Raw genomic sequence first — 12,705 nt, forward strand, 5'->3', positions numbered from 1 at the left:
GGTTGCCTTTTTGTTTTGTTGACTGTTTCCTTGGCTGTGCAGAAGCTTTTGATCTTGATGAAGTCCCAAAAGTTCACTTTTGCTTTTGTTTCCTTGGCCTTTGGAGACATATCTTGAAAGAAGTTTCTGTGGCTGATATTGAAGAGGTTACTGCCTATGTTCTCCTCTAGGATTCTGATAGATTCCTGTCTCACGTTGAGGTCTTTTATCCATTTCGAGTTTATCTTTGTGTTCGGTGTAAGAGAATGGTCGAGTTTCATTCTTCTACATATCGCTGTCCAGTTTTCCCAGCACCATTTATTGAAGAGACTGTCTTTTTTCCATTGAATATTTTTTCCTGTTTTGTCGAAGATTATTTGACCATAGAGTTGAGGGTCCATATCTGGGCTCTCTACTCTGTTCCACTGGTCTATGTGTCTGTTTTTATGCCAGTACCACGCTGTCTTGGTGATCACAGCTTTTTTTTTTTTTTAAGATTTTATTTATTTATTTGACAGACAGAGATCACAATTAGGCAGAAAAGCAGGCAGAAAGAGAGAGAGGAGGAAGCAGGCTCCCGGCAGAGCAGAGACACTGATGCGGGGCTCAATCCCAGGACTCTGGGATCATGACCTGAGCCAAAGGCAGAGGCTTTAACCCACTGAGCCACCCAGGCGCCCCTGGTGATCACAGCTTTGTAGTAAAGCTTGAAATCAGGTAACGTGATGCCGCCAGTTTTGTTTTTTGTTTTTCAACATTTCCTTAGCAATTCGGAGTCTCTTCTGATTCCATACAAATTTTAGGATTATTTGTTCCAGCTCTTTGAAAAATACCTGTGGAATTTTGATCTGAATGGCGTTAAAAGTATAGATTGCTCTAGGCAGTATAGACATTTTAACAATGTTTATTCTTCCAATCCAAGAGCATAGAACTGTCTTCCATCTTTTTGTGTCTTCTTCAATTTCTTTCATGAGTGTTGTGTAGTTCCTCCAGTACAGGTCCTTTACCTCTTTGGTTAGGTTTATTCCCAGGTATCTTATGGTTCTTGGTGCTATAGTAAATGGAATCGATTCTCTAATTTCCCTTTCTGTATTTTCATTGTTAGTGTATAAGAAAGCCACTGATTTCTGTACATTGACTTTGTATCCTACCACGTTACTGAATTGCTGTATGAGTTCTAGTAGTTTAGGGGTGGAGTCTTTGGGGTTTTCCATATAAAGAATCAGGTCATCTGCGAAGAGAGAGAGTTTGACTTCTTCCTTGCCAATTTGGATACCTTTTATTCCTCTTTGTTGTCTGATTGCCGTTGCTAGAACTTTTAATACTATGTTGAACAAGAGTGGTGAGAGTGGGCATCCTTGCCGTGTTCCTGATCTCAACGGGAAGGCTGCAAGCTTTTTCCCATTGAGGATGATATTTGCTGTGGATCTTTCATAGATAGATTTTATGAAGTTCAGGAATGTTCCCTCCATCCCTACACTTTGAAGCGTTTTCATCAGGAACGGATGCTGGATTTTGTCAAATGCTTTTTCTGCATCAATTGAGAGGACCATGTGGTTCTTCTCTCTTCTCTTATTGATGTGTTCTATCACACTGATTGATTTACGAATGTTGAACCAACCTTGCAACCCAGGGATGAATCCCACCTGGTCATGGTGGATAATCTTTTTAATGTGCTGCTGGGTCCTGTTTGCTAGGATCTTGTTGAGAATCTTTGCATCCATATTCATCAGTGATATTGGTCTGAAATTCTCCTTTTTGGTAGGGTCTTTGCCTGGTTTGGGGATCAGGGTAATGCTGACTTCATAAAAAGAGTCTGGAAGTTTTCCTTCTGCTTCAGTTTTTTGGAACAGCTTCAGGAGAATTGGTGTTATTTCTTCTTTGAAAGTTTGGTAGAATTCCCCAGGGAATCCGTCAGGTCCTGGGCTCTTGTTTTTTGGGAGGTTTTTGATCACTGTTTCAATCTCATTACTAGATATCAGTCTATTCAGGTTGTCAATTTCTTCCTGGTTCAATTTTGGGAATTTGTAGCTTTCCAGGAATGCATCCATTTCATCTAGGTTGCTTAGCTTATTGGCATATAACTGTTGGTAATAATTTCTGATGATTGTTTCTATTTCCTTGGTGTTAGTTGTGATCTCTCCCTTTCCATTCATAATTTTATTAATTTGGGCTTTCTCTCTTTTCTTTTGGATTAGTGTGGCCAATGGTTTATCGATCTTATTGATTCTTTCAAAACACCAGCTTCTAGTTTCATTGATACGTTCTACTGTATCTCTCCTTTCTACCTCATTGATCTCTGCTCTAATCTTGATTATTTCCCTTCTTGCATGTGGAGTTGGTTTGATTTGTTGTTGATTCTCCAGTTCTTTAAGGTGTAGAGACAGCTGGTGTATTCTGGATTTTTCAATGTTTTTGAGGGAGGCTTGGATGGCTATGTATTTCCCCCTTAGAACCGCCTTTGCTGTATCCCATACCGCATCGACCCATGCTGTATGGACCCATGCTGTATGGACCATGCTGTATCCCATACCATGGACCGAAGTGTCTTCATCCTCATTGGTTTCCATGAATTGTTTAAGTTCATCTTTGATCTCCTGGTTGATCCAAGCATTCTTAAGCAAGGTGGTCTTTAGCTTCCAGGTGTTGGAGTTCCTTCTGAACTTTTCCTTGTGATTGAGTTCCAGTTTCAAAGCATTGTGATCTGAGAATATGCAGGGAATAATGTCAGTCTTTTGGTATCGGTTGAGTCCTGCTTTGTGACCCAGTATGTGGTCTATTCTGGAGAAGGTTCCATGTGCACTTGAGAAGAATGAGTATTCTGTTGTTTTAGGGTGGAATGTTCTGTATATGTCTATGAGGTCCATCTGGTCCAATGTTTCATTCAATGCTCTTATTTCTTTATTAATTTTCTGCTTCGATGATCTGTCTATTTCTGAGAGAGGTGTATTAAGATCTCCTACTATTATTGTATTTGTATCAATATGACTCTTTATCTTGATTAATAGTTTTCTTATGTAATTGGGTGCTCCCATATTGGGGGCATAGATATTCACAATTGTTAGATCATCTTGGCCGATAGTCCCTTTAAGAATTATGTAGTGTCCTTCTGTATCTCTGACTACAGTCTTTAGTTTAAAATCTAATTTATCTGATATGAGAATCGCTACCCCAGCCTTCTTTTGAGGCCCATTGGCATGAAAGATGCTTCTCCATCCCTTCACTTTCAGTCTGGGTGTATCCTTAGATTCAAAATGGGTCTCTTGTAGACAACATATGGATGGGTCCTGTCGTTTTATCCAGTCTGCAACCCTGTGTCATTTTATGGGCACATTTAAGCCATTCACATTGAGAGTGATTATTGAGAGATAGGTTTTTATTGACATCGTGTTGCCTTTGAAGTCTTTCTGTCTGTAGATTGTTTCTATATTTCTGTTCAATGATATTCTTAGGATTTTTTTCCTTTATAGGACCCCCCTTAATATTTCCTGCAGTGTTGGCTTGGTGGTTGCATAGTCTTTTAAGCCTTGCCGGTCTTGGAAACTCTTTATCTCTCCATCCATTTTAAATGTCAGTCTTGCTGGATAGAGTATTCTTGGTTGCATGTTCTTCTCATTTAGTACTCTGAATATATTTTGCCAGCCTTTCCTGGCTTGCCAGGTCTCTGTGGAAAGGTCTGACGTTATTCTAATGGGCTTTCCTCTGTACGTAAGGAGTTTTTTTGTCCTAGCTGCTTTTAAGAGGGTCTCTCTTGAAACATAATTCCCCATTTTAACTATAAGGTGTTGTGAGGACTTTCGAGAATCTAAAACCTTGGGAGGAAATCTTTCTGCCTCTAGTACATGAACGTTGTTTCCATTCGTGAGATTGGGAAATTTTTCATAGACAACTTCTTCCACTGTATCTTCTAGACTTCTTTCTTTTTCCTCCCCTTCAGGGATTCCAATAATTCTGATGTTGGAACATTTCATGGCATCGTTTATTTCCCTGATTCTGTTTTTGTGGCTTCTGAGCTGTTTGTTCCAGGCTTCCTCCTGATCCTTTCTCTCTATCTGTTTGTCCTCCAGATCACTAATTCTATCTTCTGTCTCAGTTACCCTAGCTTTTAGAGAATTTAGGTTAGATTGGAACTCATTGAGAGCATTTTGAACATCATCCCTGGTGGCTTTCAGTTCTGCCCTAACACTGTGAACATCATCCCTGGTGTGAAATGCCTCATATTTCTGACAGAGGAAATTGCGTCTAAGCCAACCCAAAATTCACATCATGCTCCCATTGTCCCCTCATCTATGAACCAAGTGAGAACTTTATAATATTTAATTAATATTAAACGAGTGCTGTTACAGATCCGGCTGCATTCATTCCTTCGGTCAGGAAGTGTTGAGTATTCAAGAGCTGGCGTTCTACTGTAGTGAGGCAGACGCCTCACATCCCCCTGCGGACCGGCGAACCCAGAGCTATGCAAGATCATTAAGGAGTGTGAAAAATGAGCTAAAGAAAAGAAGATGGGGACGGGACAGAATAACTTGGGGAAGAGACTTTACACAGTTTAGGGAAGGCGTCTCCGAGGAGAGTGGGGTCCGTGAAGAACTGGAGGGGAGGTGGTCTAGTCCGTTGTGTTAGACCAGAGCCAGCGAGGTAGATGGAGAGCGGGAGATGTGAGAGGAGAGAGAAGGAGGGACCAGAACCCATCTTGTGGGCTGGGAAGCTAATGGAGGGTTGGTTCTAAGCCAGAAAATGGCATGATTTCCGTTTTAAAAATTTTACTCTGACTTCTCTGAAAACTCCACACCAGTGGGAAGGGGGGATACCGGTTAGGAGGCTATGGCGGGGGATCGGGGTAGAGACGAGGGCAGCTTGGACCAGAGTATAGAAGAGAGACAGCGAGAAGGGGTGAGATTCAGCATTTATTCTGAAGGTTCAGGCCAAGGAGCTGCTGGTGGACTGGATGAGGTTTATGAAAAGAGAAGGCACAAGAATGACTCCTAGGTTTTGGCTCAAGGCACTAAATAAATAAATCATCATGCTGTTTATTAACCTGTGGTAGTCAGGAAGCTTAACCGGTTTGGGAGCGAGAGAGGAGCTCTGCCAGGGCTGGGTTTGAGATTCCTGGCAGCCGTGCAGGGAGCGTGTGGGGCAGGCGGCGACCGTGACCCGGAGCCCTGGGAAAGGCTGGGACTGAAATTTGGGAGTCATTAGCCGACAGACAGCACTTGGAGCCGAGGTGCGGTGACAGCGGGAGTAAGTTTAGGGAGAAGAGAAAAGAGCCCGGAGCAGCCCTGGGATCCCGCACGGTGCAGAGGCCGGGCAGAAGCAGCAGGGTTGGCCACGGAAGGAGCAGCCACTGAGCTGGCAGAGAGGCCAGGAGCCTGGGGCACTTTGGAAAAATGTGTAGGAAATATGTTCCACGAAGTAGGGCGTGATCAACTTTAAAGAGACTTCCGGAAGCGTTGGTGATGAGTCACAAACCGATCACATTCCCTGATTTTACTCAGTACTTCCCTGTGCTTTGGCATCACACACACCAGCACACGGACCCAGAGCCACTGTCCCGTGGGGTAGGGCAGAGTCAGAGCCTCAGGATCACCCTTGGGATAAATAACCCCAGGGGTCCGCATGGCCACTGGAACTTCTCAGTTTGTCACTGCTTGTAAGCATAAAGGTCTTCCACACCCATGAGAACATTGAGAAACGTTGCCCCAAATGTGAAAGGTCTTCCTAGAGTCTCGTCTTGTTCCCTCTGGGTTTTCCCTTTGGTTCAGGGTTCTCCTGGTCGCTAACGGACTATAAACCTCTTCCTCGTGAACGCATGTCCTAAAAAGCAATCTGTGGTTGAGAGTGGTGCACGGGCAAGGTACTGGGGAGCGCCCGGGAGCACTCCACCTGTACATGGGGCCGCCCAGCTTGATAAATATAGGGGAGGTGCATCAAGTCGTCAAATATGCTCATACCAACACGGTCTGCGCTCTTCACTTGGAACTCAACGTTAACGGAGTGCACTGTGTTTTTGCAGCATCCTTACCTCGAAGGAAGTGAAGAAATCAGGGTAGAGGGAGAAGGTGGTCCTCTGTGTGGTGACAACAGAGGCCTCAGCGGATCCCAGTGCTTCGAAGCCGGCACGGCCCTATATTAATGACCAACTGCAGCGAGTGGGCCAGGCCGCTGTATCGGCATCAGCCAGTCATTGGCCTCAGGGTGCCTCTGGGAGTAGGAGTAACCTGGGATAGGGCAGGGTGTTCCCCAAGGTGCAGGGACATAGCCCTGAGCCGCTGCATCTCCAGTAGCTGGGAATGAGTGTCCCAAGACTGAAGAGGAAATCTGCACAGAGCACCACAATATCCAAGGTTTAACAGCACAGAAGCTGTCCACTTCTGTTTAGATGATTTCCTTCTGTATCTAACTAGATAAGGCCGTTAAATAGACCCACAAACTAAGAATGCTGAACTAAACCCTGCTCTTCCAGCGTAAGGGGGTAGTAGTAATTATCGTAGTCAGGTTACTAACACTAACGTGTTTACCTTCCGAGCCCAGGCCCTCCAAAATAGGAGGAAAGGGGCCTATTTGTTTAATTATCCATCTTTCCATCTAGACTTTCAGCAGCTCAGCAGCTGCTTCTTTTTTTTCTTTTTTAAATGGGCCCCATGCCCAAAGTGAAGCTTGAACTCACCACCCTGAGATTACCAGTCAAGTGTGCTATCAACTGAGCCAGCCAGGCATGCCTGGACTTTATGCTTCTTGAAGAGAGAAACCATGCCTTCTTTATCTCTGATTACACAATGCTTACTACTATATTAGGCATACAGTAGGTACTCAACCAATGTCTATAAAAAACAAACAAGCAAGCCATCCGAATTATAATGATAACACCCAGAAGTGCCCTCCATTAGGTGAGCCGTGATGTTCATTCTCCCTTTCGTGTTCTTTAGTGACACAAAACTGGCTCTACTTTCTCTTGTCTTTGAGGCTCTGTATCAAACAGCTAGAAACCTGACCAAACCCTGAATCATTCAGTTCATTAAATACTTGGTGCTTTACTGCTCTGAGGCTCCGCTCATGGTGTGTTTTACAGAGTTAAGGAGACATGAATCCCTTTCCACTTGGGTCCCTGGCTTTGGGGAATTTTGAGTGTCCTTCCTAAACAGGAGACGACCTTATAGTTGCCGCAACCATGAAAGCCTGGTGAGAAGTACAAGAGGCCTTTCTTTCTCCCTTAACCTGCAACCTCACCTCTCATGAATGCTTCCTTCCATTAACCCTTGAGTGAGTCACGATGATGCTTGATGATAATCCTCTGGTGGACACCTCCCAGATGAGTGTTGACATGAAGAAGTCTCCAGATCCCCTACAGCCAGACCAGTGATCCCAAATTTTAACCGCATTGGATCCTGCCTCAACATCCTGCCTCTGGCTCAACACCCACCTTTACGCCCACGGCGTGAAGCTGTGACCACAGAAGCTGATGCTTGCAGGGTGGTCCTCTGAGCACAGCCTCGGGGCAAGAGACATGAAATATTTATTGACTGCAGGCCAACGTTACAGGCACGCTTTCTGAAAGCACAGCGAGGGTGCCTCTGTAACGCAGAAGGTAGACACAGCAGCATTGGCTGAACCCCCTCATTTGTCCTGGGGGCGGTTCGTTTGCACTAATCCTAACAGCCCCCAAAGCAGCAGCTGTTCTCAAAGGGAGTCTGATATAGTCCTTTGTTTAAGGAGAAGAGTGGGAGGTAGTGTTTTATTTATTTTTTTTAAGTGTTAAATTGTTAACAGTCTTCCAGCTTCCTGCAAACAGGTAGAAAGACAACTGAAGAGTTAGGGGGAGACTCAGGACCACATTCGCACTTTCATTTTTTAATCCACACACAAAATTGTTCCTATCCTGTGTCCACCTTTTGTCCTGGAGAAGAAATCAGAATTTCACAAGCGCAAGTCAGTTTTCCCCATTTTTGAGCAATCCTGAGATGAGATGGTCACTGAGCTTCCAAGCCTAGTTATCAGGCTAGGGTTGGTTGTAACTGATGGGATTTGAGGTCTTCCTGGAAAATCCTACATACAGTCCATTTTCCTATGTTCTATCAGACTCCTAATTATCTCGTAATGAACAGAGAATTATCTTGCATCTTTGTCAATAACCAGTGGAAAACGCGCTATAAATTCTCAAAGGAAACTGGTAAAATACTTCTGAGGTATATAATGCAACCTATGCCTTAAGATTTTGAGCCAGTTGTGGTAAGTACTATCCTAACATACTGAATCCCTTTAACAAGAATAAGAGTCTTTCTTAACTCAAAGAGAACTGGATGTAACACACAAAATATATGATCCATTGCCCTGAAAATATAAGCAAGAATGTAAATAACCACCCCCCCATATGCAGACAAGTCCTTTATTTTAGTTTTACCCCCAGAATCCAGAACAATGCCAGTGTACTGTAAGGAGTTAAATGAACATTGAATGCTTTTTATTAGAAATGTATTAGAGATTTCTGCCATAAATTATTAGCAACTAAGAAATCATTATTGCTTTAGTTCGAGGAGATTCCTTTGGACTGAGTCTACTAGACGGAGTTGGTTTCGCATCGTTAAACATTAAACTCCCTTGACTGGTAGAGAGACCTTGTGGTTTGTGCTCTGGGCCAGCAAGCTGGGACGTGTGTCTCTTTCTCATTCGGGCGCTTGCTCTCCAGATGCGGAAGGCTGAGAATTTCAGCGACATGATTTCTAAGGTGGAAACGGACTCTCTCGTAGCTGACCCAATTTTATGATCCAGCGATACAACTAACGTGGCAACACCAATGGGCACGACTTTCCCTCCTGATCATAATTGACAAGAACAGCAGGTCTCAGAGGGGATTAGCGCCGTCATTGAGATGACTGCTGTTCTGCTTTTCTGCCGTTAGTTCAACAGAAAACACATTTTCACCTCTTTGTAGGGCATCCTTTACGCACAAAAAAGCACAGGCTGAGAACATACAACTTTTTACAGCTTTTTATTCCTAAAATTTAAACTTACTCTCCCATGTTCCATTAGGATGTGACTGTTAGGAAGGCCTTTGTATACCCTTCGGGTCCACTTAATATGCTAGTGGGCAGTTATGCTTACTCTCAGGGGCCCGTTACTGAGGAGGATGTAGGACAACCAGCGAACTTTAAAAAATGCAAATATATCACCTGTGTCGAAGTATGGATTATGGTTATGAAAGACACATCCTACAAAGGGAGCCCTATGGTAAAATGAATCACTGCTGGGAAAGCAGAGACATAATTGCACTCCAGAGAGTAAAAGACATTGTGTGGCCTCCTCAGCAGAAATTCACCACGCTTTACGAAAATCTGATAAATTTCCCAGTTTCCCACAGAGAAAATGACAGAGAATTTAATGAGAAACACATTGGAACCAGACCTGTCACTGGGTGATTGCGTATTCACTAATCTCTCTGTAGGGTACAGAGAAAGTTGGTCTTCTCTGAGAGAGTTTATCTGAGTTAAAGGAAGGAATAAATTACCAGAAAGAAATGTCTTCACTCTCCCACTGATACCTGCTGACATCCCACCAGACTGCTTGTTTGAATTCCAAATAGCAAGAGCATCGGGGTTTGCATAGTAACCTATCGTTCGGATGACCAATGACATTGAAGTTTCATGCAGTGGGTGATTTATTGGCACTTAAATGCAGCTTTAAGTGCCTGATATTTTTAGTTTGGACTCGGGAATTGTGTTTGAGAAGTCCAAGCATAGTGAGGGGGTAGCAGGTGTTCTTACTCTGGTAGGATTCCGTGCCATTTCGTACGTGGCACCAACTTGTATCATCTTTACCTTCATTACGCAGCACCTACGTCCATTCTATATGCATTTTGAGCACTCGACATACGCCAGGGAGCCATACGTCAATACAATTATATACCAAGTTCTGGAATAAGTAGAATATCCCGTAGGCTCCACAGAGTCTTTAAGTCAGAGGGACATGCCATTCAAAATTGCTGTCAGCTAAGAGCATTTCTTAAGTTCTTTTGATTGGCCCGAACTTGGATTGGGCAATGTTCAAGCAGGGCAGATGTATTCCCTCAGTAGTTCAAACTCTGAGTGTTCACGAAGAGCGTGCTGAACAAGTATTGAGCAAATAAAGGAAATTTCACTTGTTGGAATCCTTGTGCAAAGCAGGCTCTCAGAAAACACAGAATAATCGGGGAAGTAAGGCCACGATGAGGGAACACATGTCATGAGCTGGAAGGATTTGCAGGAGTGGCGTCAAGATCAGATTACTCATATTCATGGCTTTCTGGAAGCCTTCATGGGAAAAGTGGGATTTCATTCAAAACAGATATGTTCAAGAATCACATGTTTAATAAGGTCTTAGAACTATTGATTATCAGCAGTGATACTACTCTGACCATTCCCTCTGGGTTAATTCAAATTTGCAAAGTCCTTCGTAAAATTCTAAGCCTAGAGTTGATGCCATTTTGTAAATCTCTTGATCCAATCTCACACTTGGTTGTTTTTTTGTTTTTGTTTTTCTTTTTTAATCCCAGACAAGGCCTTTAAAAAATATCTACGTATGGGACACCTGGGTGGCTCAGTCAGTTGAGCATCTCCCTATGGTTTGGGTCATGTTCCCAGGGTCTTGGGACCAAGCCCCGCACTGGATTCCCTGTTCAGCAGGGAGTCTGCTTCTTCCTCTCCCTCTGTCCCTCCCACGTCCACTCGTGCTCCTTCTTTCTCTCTCTCTCCACCATTATCTTAAAAGATACAAATATCTATGTTGATCATTTCATTGAACATCTTTTTCATGTGATTATCCGATATAATCTGGACATCGATTTTTAGTTTTATCTGAGAAGGAACCGTGTCCTTTTTTGGTACCTCAACGTTTTAAGACTCAACAATCAATGACAAAGCCGGAAATGATGTTAAAGATCATCTGGTGGACAATGAAACGAGGCAGAATGACTTGCAAATACACGGCAGAGTCAGAAAATACAATAATTTGATAAAATAAAAAGTATGCAAGAGCTCTTGATTTCTAATCACTATTTTTATTACATAGAATTGCTTAAAAACTGATGGATGATTTGTAGCTAAGTTGTCTCGTGGTGTATCTGAATGTTGTTGGTGATTCTCAGATGCAAAAGTGCCAACACCAGTTCAGCTCAGGCTGGTTCTGCCTCCCTCTCTCTCCTCAGACTTTCCAATACGCAAAGTGAGTCTTTTCTCTGACTAATAATTTATATGATAATCTTATCTCAAAAAGTGGCTAACACAATTGGATTTATTACTAAAAGACAAGAACTGATGAGTCCTGTTCTTTTATGTAAAGTTTCCTTCTCTCAAAACTTTTTGTTAAATTTATTTGACAGAGAGAGCTCAAGTAGGGGGAGTGGCAGGAAGAGGGAGAGGGAGAAGCAGACTCCCCATTGAGCAAGGAGCCCCATGTGGGGCTCCATCCCAGGACCCCGGGATCATGACCTGAGCTGAAGGCACTTAACTGACTGAACCACCCAGATGCCCCAAACCAATGATCTTTTTTAAAAGTTTTGAGAAAGGGTGCCTAGGTGGTTCAGTTAGGTAAGTGCCTGCCTTCAGCTCAGGTCATGATCCCGGGGTCCAGGGATGGAGCTCCACACCGGGCTCCTTGATCAACAGGGAGCCTGCTTATCCCTCTCCCTCTGCCTATCACTCCCTCTGCTTGAGTTCTCTCTGTCGATTAAATAAATAAAATCTTTAAAATAAATAAAATAAAAAGATCATTGGCTTAAAAATAGATTTCACAAGATCAAAATTTAGATGTAGCAATGAAAAAATCTTAAAGGAGGTGTAGCATTCCTTTGGCAAATTATTTGTGGTTGTTTCTCAGTGCAGGTATGCCTGAAATACTCTTTTAATTAAAAAATTAACTGTACAATAATTTTCTACAACTGTAAAAATGGTGCCAGGATTCAAGGTTTTGGTTTGTGTAATATTTTCATTTTGTTATTGAAAATGTGGGAAGTCCTAGCTTAGTTCCTCTGTCCTTTGGAAGGACAAATTAACAAAAAATTAACAAAAAATGTTAAAGAAAATTATTTAGTTTTCTATTTCAAGATCAATTTTATAGAAAATCTACCTACCAGATATATGGTGTTTTATTTTCAGGGATGGGAGGGGAAAGCATCTAAAACAATATAATTATTATATTCAGAAATAAATTTTGGCATTATCCTTTATTGTCTTCACACGGTTTTGAACTGCTGGCCCACTATACCTCAGTAAAAGAATGAAATTTATATACACCCACACTCTCAAATTAGTTTCTTTAGAAGGAAGAGACAGTATCATTTGTTAAATAAAAATCAGTGTTATTACATCTTATTGGAAACCTATACTTACTTCTATAGATGTTCCAAACAAAGACTTTCTTAAATTAAACATAATATAACTAATAAAACTGAATTGTCAGTCAGAAGGTATTTGCCATCTCTCTTCTAGGCAAATTAGGTTCCTAAATTTTAATGCCAAATGTGTAGATTTTTTAGATAAACACAACTGTGATTAAACAATTTCATTTGAAGTTAGATGGCCAAGTTACTTAAAAATTACCAAAAGCAACGTAAGCAAGGACCTCTCCCATCAAAATTCTAGGTATTAGTAAGGAGTTCTGTTTATACATGTTTTCTGTATGTGAGTTCATTTAATTAATTAATTTGGGTAACTTTAAGCTTCAGCGAGCATTAATTAAATGTAATTGTGTATGGCC

The sequence above is a fragment of the Meles meles genome, chromosome 2, assembly GCF_922984935.1.
Source record: "Meles meles chromosome 2, mMelMel3.1 paternal haplotype, whole genome shotgun sequence".
NCBI classification, from domain to species: Eukaryota; Metazoa; Chordata; class Mammalia; order Carnivora; family Mustelidae; genus Meles; species Meles meles.